The sequence below is a fragment of the Mchenga conophoros genome, linkage group LG5 (genome assembly GCF_057382185.1).
Source record: "Mchenga conophoros isolate Kocher_MC1m ecotype Shallow Benthic linkage group LG5, M_conophoros_male_GT1.1, whole genome shotgun sequence".
Classification (NCBI taxonomy): domain Eukaryota; kingdom Metazoa; phylum Chordata; class Actinopteri; order Cichliformes; family Cichlidae; genus Mchenga; species Mchenga conophoros.
The window spans coordinates 21811436-21826654 of record NC_140530.1 but is presented as its reverse complement, the minus strand read 5'-3'; the positions used below and the strand labels follow the sequence as shown (position 1 = coordinate 21826654).

The window sequence follows — 15219 nt, the reverse complement described above, 5'->3', positions numbered from 1 at the left end:
CAGTGTTTTACCTGTGTTTTGTCATTTTTAGTTACATGTGAAAACCTAAGGTCAGTAGAGTGATTTTTTTTTAACCATGTGGTAGAGTTATATTTTGTATGTTGCGTTATGGCAGCCATTCAGATTGTTGTGTGGCATATTGATGCCATTAATTGCAAAGCCTGGAACTCAATTACTAAAGAATGTGTTATTATTTCATTAAGAGAAGTATTTGTTTATTAAACTCTCTTAATAATGCTGTGTTGTTATGCAGCTTTTACATTTTTAATATTGTCTTTTAATCTTTCAGTGCATGCTGATAATAAGTGGTGCTCAAATATAGCTGCAAGGAGCACTGACTGTGACCTTTTTTGATGACAAAGAGTTTTGTTGTTGGCGTGGTTTTTCTTTGTTAAAATTAGGTCTGAGATTTTGGCTTGGCAGTACCCATCTTGCAGTAGGGCTCTGGTATTAGGGCGTGAGAAGGTGATAAGTGTGAGAGTGCCTGGGTGTGACTGTTAAGCTGTCTCCAACAGTTACACTTGTTACTCACACTTGATATTTTGGAGGCTAATGGCTTCATGCAGATGAAATTGTCCATCATCGTTATGCAAATGAATCGACTATTCCTGATTTTTTGATAAAAGAAACTGAATTACAAATTTTTTTTTCTTTTGTTTTTTTTTAAAGAGCAAGGTCTGGTTATTAAAGCAGTAGTAGTTTGGGATGCACTAATTTCCTGGCAGTGTTAATGACTGCCACATGAGTGGTAGTCACTGGCATCTTATATGCCTCGAGTTGCAAATGTGCAAACATGTTGATCATGTTACCGGCTTCTCTGTCATCATCACCATCATGATCATCTTCTTGTCTCTTAACATTACACTGCTTCACCAGCTTTCACTGAGAGCCTGCATTTACCTAAAAATAATTTATTCTTTTATTCTTTTATTTTAGTCTTTTATTATTATTATTATTATTATTATTATTATTATACAAAATGTTTTATTCAGGTCACAGGGTGATGCTTGAATCTGTACCAGCTTGCATTGGACAGAAGATGGGAAAACCGGGGACAGTCCCTTGGAACTATCTTAAAATATGGTATGACATGTTTTCAGATTTTTCTATATGCTATTCAGCTTTCATACTGATTATTTATTGCATGCATTGTTCTGAGAAATTCAGTAGAATTTCCAGCCTTGCTTTTTTATGTGAACTCTAATTGTAATAGATTGTAAAGATATTTCACTGGTTTACTGTGATTTTTGAATGTAGGGAATTGCTCTAGATCACCTTGAACTGAACTTTAAGCATATTTAAATGAATACTGGGGAACATCTGGATTGAAATGAAACCTGTATGCCCATCAGACAAGTATAATTGAAGAGTTCACTGATGTAGTGCACCCAGTATAAACTCTATTATGTATCCCAAAAGCACCAGCTGCCTCTCCTGTCAAGCTTAAAAACACCATTGCTGTTTTCCATAGTTCTCAGCAGAACCTTTAATGAAACCTTTCCTGTCTTTTTTCTGACCACAGCCAAGGTTGTTTTCCACAGGCAGTAATGTGATCATCACAAATCAAATGATACATGTACACTTGATTGAGTAAGACATATTTAATAACTACTTATCACAAAATCCCATTGCCATGTGAGTTTTCCCCCTAAAGGTTTAAAGGTAATTAATAAAAGCAACGAACTAATGCTGTTTTTTAATTATCTACACAGGAACGGGGCAGAAGGAGAAGAGAAAAAACGGAAGACATGGAGAGATGGAACAACGACTCATGAAGTGCTAACTGACAAAGCTGGAAGAGTAAGAGAGACTGCAGGTGCAAAACTACTTTTTTCACATGTTTTAAAAAGGATATAGTAAAAAAAAAAACAATACACACAAAAAAGGAAACAATCCACATAAATGTTATTTGCAGATTTTCCCATATTAGAAAAAACCTTGGCACAGTGGAATAGATTTACAGGAATGATGTAAACATGAAATTGTAGCAAAAAACTGAAAAATGATGTGTGTGCAGAGACCCATCTACCTGTAGAAAATAGAATTGATTAGCATTAAAAATACATCAACATGAAAAGATGTTTAATTATTACGTTTTATACAACATTTATACACCTGAATACATATACAAGATTTATCTACACTGGCGTATTACTGGTTCCTAAGTTACTGTCAGCACTAAACATTTCTAGTTGGTTGCACATAGACAGAATTTTATCTAAGCTATCTTCCAGTTTATACAGCTTTCCAGATTATGGGTTAAGCCCTGCATTTCAAGCACTTGAATCTGATGCTCATCTCTTTTGCAACTGTGGAGTTCATTTACAAAGTAACAAATCATAATCAACAGCCACATGATTACATTTCCTCCACGATTACTATCATTGCTCTCTGTTTTATAGTTGTGTGCGTTACTGCAAAGTCAGAGCAGTTATGTTTTTTGTTATTGTTTGTCAAATAAACAATGGTGGAACATCGAATTAAACTTGGCCAAACTTTCAAATGATGAAATCTGATCAATTCCTGTTAGCCAAAATCTCAAGCGTCAAAGAGCTTGAAACGTTCTGTTTCTTGTAGGTTTTTTTTACTCTTGGATCTGTATGTATGTGAAGGGAGTGGAAGCTTGTCCTATGAGGATGACTTTTTCACCTGGACTTTTTCGTTGTTAAAATCAGCAGAAAGTTGGTTTAAAGTAGGATGGCAGCCTTTAAGGGAGAGGAGATAAAATGTTTGTTTCAGAAGAACTAAGGAGAACTAGGGAGCTAAATATTACCTAAATAAGAATGATTTCAAACTCTTAACCATCCAAAGCTTATCGGGCTAAAGTGAGTGTAATAGTCCTATGTCCTTTTAAATAAAATGTAATTGATCAGGAAAAAATGTTATGCACTTTGTAATGAATGAGGATGTGGGAGCAGCTGCATTTGTCTATTACAGAATGAGAGAGAACAGGCGGATCTGTTGGCCTTAGAGCTTGATGAGAGTTCACACTGTGACATATCTGCCACTTACAAAATAATTTTGCCCATCAAAAACAAATATGCAAATTAATCCTAGCCAAAAATTGATATATATATTAAGCAGACTGCACTGCTACCTCCTACCTCCACCTCACTCTCTCTCTTTGAGCTGCTCAATTCACATCACAGTGTCATCTGCAAACATGAACAAGCTTGGCTTTTTTGGAAGGGTTACCAGAAGAAAGCCTCACCTCTGTAAAAAAGAGTTTGCAATGCTGAATATGAACAAAGCAGAACACTTTAGGAAAAACGTCTAAATATTCAGTCATCAGTTTCACAGCTAAAGCTTGGTCAAAATAGCTCTGGCTTTTGGACAGACAGCTAAAGGCAGAAGTAGATACATTCAGCACAGCTCTGACATGATAAGCAAAATGATACTGAAGAGCACCCTTCAAAAACATTGTGTGGTTCTACAACAGGGCAATAATCCCAAGCACTCAAGTAAACCTATGACAGAATTACTGAAAAAGAAGTTGTAATGGTCCAGTCAAAGTCTAGAAGCAATGTTCTGAAAAGTGGACCCTACAGTGATGCCAAAGACTGATAAAGACATTGTTACACATTCAAAACCTTTTACTAACAACCCTAAGAGCAGAAAAGGTGTGTCCCATCTGTTATTTATAGGAGGCTGGTATATATTTCATGATTCTAAAAAGGAAATCATACACACTGCAGTCAGCACCAAAACATCTTTGCATCATCCATCTGTCTGCAATATCAGTACCAAAAGGCATGTGGTACACAAGGAAATGCAGACACTGGTAGTGCAATTAACAAAACATGTGACGCTCCATTTTGTTTTTTGGTATTTAACTTACCTGAACTTTCCAAAAGGCAACCAAGAAAGGTTCAGCATCAGTCCAAGTAAGCTATGAATCAGCCTTAATCTCTCCTTTCCTCACTCTCTGTCTGCTCTACTGATTTGACCTTTTTGTCACTTAAGAATAAATGAACACACAGAAGCAAAATTGTCAGTCTGCTGCCAAAAACCTGCAGAGATGTCTCATTTATCACACACAGGGGAATATTTTCCTCATTAGCAGTTCAAAAATAACTCGGCCTTCTTGAAGCCAAGATAGATTGTTTACCAAAGGCGAACAGGTGCTCTGCCATGTGAACAAGTTGTTCACTTGTTTTCATTAAGACAAATATTCACTGTTGATTACTTGGTGCTTTTTCTATCTATGGAGCGGATGCAGTTGAACAACGAAAAAATTGGGATTTCCCGACCTCGTGCCCTCCTCTTGTTTGTTAATACCATGTTTCACCCTGTTCACAGCACAGGCTGGTCCAGTACGATACAGACCATCCTACAATACCATAATGTTAAAGTATCAGGTGCACAGTTTTCTTTAAGTGCATAATAATCATCAACATTTGAATTTATAATTTCAGCAATTTTTATGCTTTTAAAGATTTTTCTGACTGAAATTCTCAAAGCTAATCCAGCTTATAAGACCATCATTGTCATTGTGTTTCACAATGAATTTGATTTTCTTCTTTGAATAAATTAACCACATGTAACCACACAGGAGTTCAACAGTTGCCATTTTTCTCAGAGTACCATCAGTGTTTGTAGCATCTGAGCCTCAAACACAAACTACAATCAGTGCTAAGCATGCACTTAGCAAACTCGCTGCGCAGAACAGAAACGATAACAGACTTGCAAAGATCTCTACTTACCATGAAAGAACTTAACACAATTGAACGTGATGTGTTTGTGACCTAGTTACTGTACTAACAGTCAGAAATACAGAGCTTAGGTGTCCTCTTTCTTTATAGAGGAAGCACATCATGATAATGGACCATAAAGAGATCTCAAATTAGCTTCTGGTTAATGCTTGGGCCTTTGCTTAAGAGATGTTTGAAACAATTTCTCTGCCAAAAATGTGTTTTAATGGTGTGGCTGTTCCCTTTGCTGATAATGTAATCTGTCATATGTATACAAAGACTGTCATTAATTATATTTCTACATTTTTTATGAATTCATAAAAGCCTGTAGAAATGCAGCATACATGAATTCATTCTTCCTTTCAGGTTTAGGTATGATAATGCATAAACAACCCCTTCAGTTATTTACAGGTCGCTTTTTTGTGAGGAATTGTTGAGTTGTTTGTTTTTCTGTTTTGGATAGACTGACATGATGAGCTTAGGAAGCAATCTGCTATTATTCAGAAGCACAGTGACCTAAGAATGAGGTGATAAATGGTGGCCAGAGATTTCAGTATAAAAGAAGCACCCCCACAAATCAGACTTCTGGCACATATAACCCCTCACTCACACCTGCTAACATGTTGGTTGCTTCAGAGATGCCAGAAATGCAAATTGTTATGGCCAGACCCATTTGTCCCTTCAAAGTCTTTATACCTGCTCATTTCTCCCACCACCTACAAGTGACAGTGAGAACCATCCACTATATTCCACTTTGATGTGTACCATTGTTATGAGATCTGTTTTATGTGTTTGACGTGTAGGTCTTCATAATGTTTGGGCTTCTTTTATTTCTTGTCATTTATATGATCTTGTGCTTCTCAAACAGACCTACTCTGGCCTGTTCCACACTGAACCCCTGCCAGTGGCTCCTGGTGTATGATGCAATGGTTGTTGCAAGATACAGGGGCAAGAAGAGGATTGAGGCTCCACCCCACACCTTCTCCATCTCTTCTTCCTCCTAGCGTTTTTCCCGCTCGGTTGCAGGGTCCGCTTTTCTGCAAAGTCGTCTCCACTTGGGTCGGTCAAGGGCGTCGGTCAGATCGGCTTCAATCTTCTTCACGTCGTCCTTGATTCGGTCCATCCATCTCCGCTTTGGTCTGCCTCTAGGTCGACGTCCTTGGGGGCTGAGCCGCAGTGCTGTTCTCACCACTGAGTTCTCATCGCTCCGTACCACATGTCCGTACCACCGCAGCCTCGCTTCTTGCATCTTATCTGTGATTGGCGCGATTCCCATCCTCTTTCTAACGTCGGTGTTCATGACGTGGTCCCATCGTGTTAGGCCTAGGCACCATCGCAGCATCCGCATTTCCATCGTGTGAAGGGCTTGTTCGTGCTTTGCGGTGGCTGGCCAGCACTCGGATCCATAGAGGGCGACGGGGCGCACTACACTCTTGTAGATCTTTGACTTGAGGCGATTGGGCATTCTTCGGTCACACAGGACGCCGGTGACTTGGCGCCATTTCATCCACGCTGCGTTGATCCTGGCTCGTACATCTAGTAGGATATCGCCGTCATTGCTGATCATCGATCCGAGGTATTTGAAATGAGGTACTTTCGCCAGATCTTCTCCATCGACGCTGATCGTCTGGGGGCCAGCCTCTAAGTATTCGGTCTTGTTGGTGTTGAGCCTCAGGCCGAAGTCAGCTAGGCGAGTCTTCCACTGCTGCGTTTGGTATTGCAGTTCTATTCGCGATTCATCGGCCAGGAAGACATCGTCGGTGTAGAGAAGTGTCCAGGGATGGGGTGACTGGAGATCCGCCGTCGCAGTGTCCATGCAAAGGATGAAGAGCAGCGGGGAGAGTGCCGAGCCTTGGTGGACGCCCACATTGATGTTAAAGGGCGGCGATGTTCCCACTGGGCTTCTGACCACGCTGGTGACTTGTCGGTAGAGGAGCTTTGTCCAGTTGACGTAGGCTTCAGGAACTCCATGTGATCGCAGGGAGTGCCAGATGAGGTCGTGTGGGACACGGTCAAACGCCTTTTCCAAGTCGAGGAAGGCCATGTGGATGGTCTTGGACTTCTCTCGGTGCTTCTCCAAAAGCAGGCGGGCAGCATGGATGGCGTCCGTCGTGCCACGCCCCCTGATGAAGCCACATTGGTTGGGCGTTAAGTTGACGATTTCTCGCATCCTGGCGTCGATGATCCGTTCGAAAACCTTCATGGTATGGCTTAGGAGTCGGATCGGGCGGTAGTTGGAGCATTCAGCCACATCGCCTTTCCCTTTCCAGATGGGCACCGTTATGCTGGTTGACCAGGCTGCTGGGACGGTCCCGTCTCTGATGATGCTATTGAACAGGCTGGCGAGGACTAAGGCGCCTTGGCGCCCGAGCAGCTTCCAGACTTCGGCTGGTATGTCGTCTGGTCCGGTCGCTTTACCATTCTTCATATTTTTAACGGCTGTTTCCACTTCCTTGATGGTGATTGGCGGGACAGGTCCTGGGACGGGCGGGGCACTGTGGATTGGCTGGTGAGGGAACTCCACGTTGCAGATATCGGAGAAATACTCGCTCCAGCAATTGAGGATGGCGAGCGGGTCGCGGAGGGTTTGATGGTTGGCATCCTTGATGTGTTTGACCTGGCCAATATCCTGTGTTGCTCGATGGCGGCTGCTGGCAAGGCGGTAGATTTTGTTCGCTCCTCCGGGCGTGTCCAACTCTTCATACAGTTGGTCATAGTGCGATGCCTTTGCCGCTGCTACCGCCTTCTTTGCGGCCGATCGTAGGGCCCTGTATTGCTGGTAGTCGCCATCGCTGCGGGATTGAAGCCACACTTTGAGTGCCGACTTCTTTTCCTTGATGGTTTGCTGCACGCTATCATTCCACCACCATACTTGCTTGTCGATGAAGTGCTTCCCTGGCTTCGTCGCCCCAAGGGTGTTGCCTGCTGCGTCACGTATTTGACTGGCGATGTTCTCCCAAGCCTTGTCCACTGGCTCATTGGAGTCCACGTCGAGGTGTTCAAGGGCGTCCATAAGCTGCTGTTTGCACTCAGGGAGGCGCCACCACTTGATCTTCTCCACCGTCGTGGTTGGTGTTCTTCGTCGTCGTTGGCCAAGGTTGAGTCGGAGATCCATCACAAGTAGCCGATGTTGAGGGCCAATATTGGTTGATGGTATGACTTTTACGTTCGTGACTAGGCTGAGATGGGGTCTTCGGACTAGCCAGTAGTCGATTTGGGTGTCTCTGCCGCCGCTGGAGTACGTGATGAGGTGTGCCGGCTTCTTTTTGAAGAAGGTGTTGGTCACGGCAAGATCGTGGGCCTCTGCGTAGTCCAGTACCCGGCAACCGTCGTCGTTTCTGGTCCCAAATCCTTGGCCGCCATGGAATCGGTGATATCCGTCTCTCCCCTTGCCTACATGTCCATTTAGGTCGCCGCCTACCGCCACGTGTTCCTCAGGGCTAATCGTTTGCAGGTGGTCGTCGAGGGCGCGCCAGAATTCTGTCTTCTCCTCGTCGGGGCAGTTGGTCTGTGGTGCATAGCAGGAGATAATCCGTAGGATGGTCGGGTCGGCGTCGATCTTCACTGACATGATGCGATCCGATATGCGGGTAACTTCAACCACTTCAACCACGTTGTCCCGTGTCCATTCTGGGCCCGGTTGCCATTGTAGAAAAGCTTGAAGCCTTCTCCAATGTCCCGTGCCTTCGCTCCCTTCCACTTGGTTTCTTGAATGCACGCGATGTCGATGCGGCGGGTCTTGAGGGCGTCAGCCAATTCTCGACTTCTTCCGGTCATTGTTCCGATGTTCAGGGTTCCAAGGCGGATTTGGGCTTGCTTCTTCAGCCCACTCCCTCCATGAGCAGGTAGCCTTTGTCCACTTCTCACGTCGTTCAGGCGGGGACGACGCGCGTCGCCTGCGGGGGACGCCCTAGCTTTTTGAGACGTCATTGCATGGGATGTGACTGTGGAATACATCGACCGGCGCGTCACTCCACCTGACGTCGAGGACCCTCACCGTTAGCCAACTTCCCGAGGGTCGTTGTTTCCAGCTGGCACCGCGAGGAGGTGGTGATGGGATTTTGCCAGCCCCACACCTTCTCCATCTCTGATAATGAGATAATCAGTTCATGCTCCAAGGTGATAAACCCTTTGATCAGCAACTCCATTAAAGTAATGACCCATAAAAAGTCTACATTTTATATTCTACATAATGTTTTGTGTACTTCCCCTTTATGGTGATGGTGCCTATAAATACATATGAATTTATAATGATTTAATGTGGCAGCTTATAATAAATGAATTCAATAACACAATTTGTATTAAATTACATTTTTTCACAGATTGTGAGAATCAGTCAATCATGATTACTTAAGTTTTAATGAAAGACATCTGTTTTGGACTGAAACAACTCTAAGTGATCTAACTAGTAATTTCTGCACTGTATTATGTCAGATTTACACCATTGCATGTGTGTTTCATTTTCCAGTGGCGAATCTGGTGCAGAAAAGACTGTCAACACTAAGCGTGTCATCCAACACTTTGCAACAGTCGCAGTGTCTGGAGCGAAATGTAAACGAAATGTAAATAGAAACTCGAAATGTAAAATGCAAGTTAAGTGATGTGATATGATGTAGAACTGTGTGATACACTTGCCAATTTAAAATGAAAAACACAAACGAGTTGGATATCATCATTTTAGGAGGTCGCTGGAGGATCAAATCATTGCAGCCAACCCACTTCTGGAGGCTTATGGTAATACTAAAACAGTTAGGAATGATAACTCATCTCTGTATTCACTGTGGGCTGATAGTCTTTTTTTCCACTTCATTGCTGTAAAATATTAAGGTTAATAGCTAAACTGAGAAGGAAACCCTGTTGTCTTTGTGTGCTTCTGGCTGTAAAATCAGGAATTGAAAAATGTAAGCTTCTCATTTCTTACTGATGAATTTGAGAACAAATTTGTTTGATGAAGAATCAGGTATCGTAGATAATGTAAGTAACACCTGTAAAATCTGTGTTTTTGTCGATTCTTTCCTTAGACCACCATTGACATCTTGGGTTTCAATGCAGAGAAAAAGATAAGTATTTACAAGCTGACTGGGTCTGTGATGCATCGCAGAAAGATGAAGTTCAAGCAGAAGGAGTGAGAATAGCAGGCTGAGTGAGTGCGCTGAAGGTAAAATTGTGTTTTGATGTCTCAGGGCCACTGTAAATTTAAAAAATTGTAAAAATTAGTTATTATCCAGTTTTATACTTCCCAATATGAATCTACTTATATATCTTGTATTGTGTACACATTTGATCCTGTTTCCATGGTGGAGAATTATTGCATTGTAATGTTTGGGGTGTCCTGATTGTTTTCAGGTGTCTTGGCCGACATGTAACACTAGTTAAAGGTTTTAGGAAACTATAAGGAGCTCAGAGTAGAGCTGCTGGTCCTTGACTTTATAAAGGGCCATTTGCAACTCCTCTGGAGAAAGAAAACTTACTGTGAACTGTCCTGTATTTTGGGAATACACAAATACAAGACAACCAGAGGCAGACCCAGAACATGCATGATCCTTTGATGTCATTTTATTTCATTCATTTCAAACTTAGTCATTTCTAAAACATCTTCCCTCTTCTCTTTTTTTGTTTTTGTTTTTTGTTTTCATCAGAGGCTGATACATACCTACCTCACGGGCCTGAACTCTCCCAATATGCTGAAGGCTTTCTGTTAACCAAGAGTACAGATTGGCAATGAAATGGTGGTCAAAGGTCAAACTGTGCCACAAGTAATTAAAAAGTAGTCTATGAGCAAACAGTAATTTATATATTTTTTCTGTGGTATAATCAGAACCCAAACTCTTATTTCTTAGGTTAATAATAGAGTGATGGCTCTGTCCAAGGCTGTCTATGAGAAAATGTTCTTGTGGATGGTTGTCAGACTCAATGACATTCTGGATACAAAGCAGCCAAGATTTTTTTCATATCTGTCCTGGACATCACTGGGTTTGAAATCTTTGATGTAAGTATGCAGAACTAACACTGCATAGTCTTACGTTCATGTTCATGTAAAGTAAGTAAAGTACAAACGTCATTTCTTCATACTTTACACAACAGCAACACACAATCTTTGACACTTTTCCCCCTTTTCAGTTCAACAGCCTGGAACAGCTGTGCATCAAATTCACTAATGAAAAACTGCAACAGTTTTTCAACCATCACATGTTTGTCCTGGAGCAAGAAGAGTACAAGAAAGAGGGCATTGAATGGGAGTGCACTGACTTTGGTATGGACTTGGCTGCCTGCATTGAGCTTATTGAGAAGGTGAGCCGTGTGCTGTCCATTTGCATAGAAAACAGTAGAAAACAAATTTAAGTTGTTTTGTTTTTTTACTGCTTCTTTCATCACGGCAGCCGATGGGTATCTTCTCCATCCTTGAAGAGGATGCATGTTGGGGTGCATGTTCTCCAAGGCAACAGACATGACCGTCAAGAGCAAACTCTATGACCAGCATGCTGGCAAAAGTTCCCCCTTCCAGAAACCAAAGCCTGCCAAAGGCAAAGCTGAGGCCCACTTCTCCCTGGTGCACTATGCTGGTAATGTTGAATACAATGTCATTGGCTGGCTGGAGAAGAACAAAGACCCTCTGAACGACTCTGTGGTACAGCAGACGTCTTTCACAAAGCTGCTGGCCTTGCTGTTTGCACCTCATGTGTAGACAGAAGGTAGTGTTTTTTTATATAAACTCATGTATCTACAAAATTTAAGGTATGCGGAAAGACTATTGCATTTATTGCTTCGCATTATTTACAAATCAGTTTGCAAAATGCGCTTTACAGGTCCAAAAGGTGGAAAAAAGGCTGCCCACATAGCAGACAGGTCTGGCCTGGATCTGGTGTCAAGCCGGCACTGCTGGCTGACTTCTGGCATGGTACGTGGTATGTCATCCAGATATGGGCCAGGCCTGGCATAGATGACACTGTTTATGTGATGGCATGCCACATCTGGCCCGATTGTGGTTTGGTTTATGTGGCCCAGGCTCACAGACAACAGGTCTGGCCTGGATCCAGCATCAAGCTGGCACTTCTGACTGACTGGTGTGTTGGCAGGGTGTATGTCAACCAGATGTGGGCCAGGTCTGGCAATGATGACACTATTTATGTTCCTATTTTCCTATTTTAGGTAGAAGACCCAACTGCCATGTTGCAATACTATACTGCCATGGTAGTGGTTTGATCCCTCCAGTCAGCATGTCAAGAGTGTGAATGTGTATGAATGTAGTTAGGAAGCACTCAGTTCAGAGAAGATGTGTGAATGTGGCATGTCGTATAGAACACTTTAGGTAATCCGGGAGAGTAGAAAAGTGCTATTTAAGAATCACTGTCTGAACAGAGTTTCGTCATGTTACTTTTGCACAATTATGTTCCGGCACATGTTGTTATTACATGGCTTGATTAAGGTACACATTAGGCTGACATCTGGGGCCAGAGCTGAAACTGTTCTGGGCCAGCACAGGCCCACCAGTGTGTCTGCAACTGCCTTGTGGTGGCCCATGTGTGGGCCACCTCTGGCAAACCAGATCTGGGCCACCAAAGGGCCGTCATTCTTTGCGGTATGTGGGCCATGTGTAAGCACGTTGTGTGGGCCAGATCTGGGCCACACCAATTTTGCTATGTGGGTGGTGGCAAGAAGAAGGGCAGTTCCTTCCAGACAGTGTCGGCTCTTTTCAGGGTAATATTCATTTTCTTAAATACTTAAATGATGAACTTTAATGAGCATGCACCCACATTTTGTGTGCTGCTTGATTCCCAATGAAACTAAAACACCAGGTAGGTCCCTGGTTTAATATCACTGCAGGTGGAGACTTTGATTAATGTACAGAAAGTACTTCTGCTCTGAATAATTCAGGGAAAATTTAATTTTTCATTAGTCTGTGAAAGCTAAGTATTTTGGTGTGATTGCCATAAAAAGTCGCTATTTCCTAGTTACATAGTTCAGTCCAGCAGGCTCTTAATGCTGGAACAATCACAAAATCCAACTTTTTTTCTTTTCAAAGTATCAAAATAGATCATATTTGATATAATAATGGAAACATTTTAAATAAGTTTTTGCTTAACCTTGATTGTCAAGCTCTTTATGTTTGTGCAGCTTCCCCGCTTGAAAGGGATTGATGCATCTACCACAGGTGTTTAACTGGATTTCACTCAATGACCAGGCAGATCTTTTGTTTCCTTTTTTTCTTCTTTTCGGCCATAGTCAGCCACAGGTGAAAAACCTTTAAATACAAACCAAAAAACCAAAATACAAATTACGTTTGTTTTCACACATCTGCGAACATTAACCAATCCAAACCTTTTTTAACAGTAGCAGTGCATAAGCTTTGTAGCACAATATTTACTTGAGTATTTTTAAATGCTCAAATTATGTAATTCAAATTATGTAATTATGTGATTGAACACAAGATTAAAAGATCTTGCTTTTTTAAAAGTGCTAAATCAAATGGCTAATCTGCATTAGAACTTAAACAGTAAACAATAGCATTTATGACCAGTTTTTCTTGCATTTAACCATATGCAAGCATTAACAGTGTACCATATGCAGACCAACAACAAACAATGGTGTCGCTCATAAACATTAGTTCCAGCCTGTCACTTTTACTTTTTTGTCTCAGGGCTCTCCACCTCCTAAACTCAGTTTGACTTTACATTGACTGAACCCAAAAATGTAATGAAAAATGTTGACAATGTCATGGGTAATGTACAACAGCTGACTGTAACTCCTTCAGTTTTATGGTAGATAAAAGCATCTTGTTAGGCTACCACATGGTAAATGCAGGATTTGTCAGAGCTTCTGCATTATTCAGACTTATTCTTAGTCACATAGTTTAAGGTCTTTAATAGACAACAAAGCTGTGTGTCAGAGTGCCGGAGGCCTCTAGGGACATGTTATTGAACAGGAAGATGCTGAACTTAATGTTCTCGCAAAATGTATTTTTTGAGTTAAGAAACGATTGCAGTGCAGTTTTCTTTTTTTAGAATCTGGGAGACAGCAGTAACCTTTTTCTATTCAGTTTGAGCAATGAAAGAAAAATGTCCTGTACTCTGTCTCCACAGAGAATCCATTTACACCATCCAGTACAACATCCGTGCATTCATGAATGTCAAAACCTGGCCTTGGATGAAGCTATACTTCAGAATAAGGCCACTTCTCGGGAGTGCAGAGGCAGAGATGGCACGACGAAAGTGGACTTTGAAAAGACCAAGGAGGACCCAGCAAAGGCTCTGGCTAAGAGGAAAAAACTGGAGGAAAAGATGGTTACTCTCGTACAGGAGAAGAATGACTTGCAGATCCAAATTCAGAGTGTATGTTAAAGAGAACTGGAACCTCCATTTGTCTGTAACTTGATTATTTACAGCTGACTGTATCATTTCCTTTTTGCATTTACAGAAGGGTGAAACCCTCGCTGATGCAGAGGAAAGGTGTGAGGGGCTCATTAAAGGAAAGATCCAACTCAGGGTCAAACTTAAAGAGACAGCCAAAAGACTGGAGGATGAGGAGGAAATGAACGCTGAGCTGACTGACAAGAAGAGGAAGTTGGAGGACAAGTGCTCTGTGCTGAAGAAGGATATTGATGACTTGGAGCTGACCCTGGCCAAAGTGGAAAAGGAGAAACATGCCACCGAGAACAAGGTTTGTGCCTCGTTTCAGTTGTTTAGTGGGAACTGCATGCTGTAATGATTTTATTCACTTAACATTTTAGGTTAAAAGTCTGCTCAAGATGTGTCCATTGCCAAGCTGAGCAAAAAAAAGGAAGCCCTCCAAAAGGCCCAACAGCAGGTCCTCGATGACCTGCAGGCAGAGGAAGACAAAGTTAACAGCCTGACGAAGGTCAAGACCAAGCTGGAACAGCAAGTGGACGATGTGAGTTTCTAAATTTGTTTGAATTATCACAAGTGCAGCACTAAGTTTTTATATATTGAAGCTGGCACTAATTACTGTGTGCGTGAATGCACAAGATTGAAGGTACACTGGAGCAAGAAAGGAAGCTCCGTATGGATCTTGAGCGAGCTAAAAGAAACCTCGAGGGAAATCTGAAACTGGCCCACGAAACCATCATGGATCTTCCACTAAAGGTGGCAAGAAGCATCTCCAGAGACTAGAGGTGAGAGTTTGTTTGCTGCAGAAAAAAAAGTGTTTTGTTGTTGGTTTCAGTAACGTGAGATCATTTAAGGAACTACTTTGATAAAAGTTGTAGAAGTGGTACCCCAAACAAACTTAAAACTAAAGGTGGGCTCTGTTTATTTCACTGAACTGTTTTGTGTAGGAAAAAAGTTCATAAAATGTTATATCACTTTTTTTTAACCATAAAAAACATCTGGGCTTGTGGCTGGAAAGGTTCGGGGTCTGGAGGCGGAGGTTTAGGTGGAGCAGAAACGTGGATCTGTGGCTGTGAAGGGTGTCAAGTATGAACCTAAAGTGAAGGAGCTGACTTATCAGGTAGGATGCAACAAAACAGAAATGCTTTTTCTGGCATAAAATCCCAAAATTTTAATTAAATAAG

General features: G+C 42.0%; 1 pseudogene; it reads left to right on the top strand.

Moving 5' to 3' along the window:
* Nucleotides 1-9335: 9335 nt before the first annotated feature.
* LOC146574501 (myosin-4-like) lies at nt 9336-14818 on the top strand (annotated as a pseudogene).
* The last annotated feature ends 401 nt before the right edge of the window (nt 14819-15219 follow it).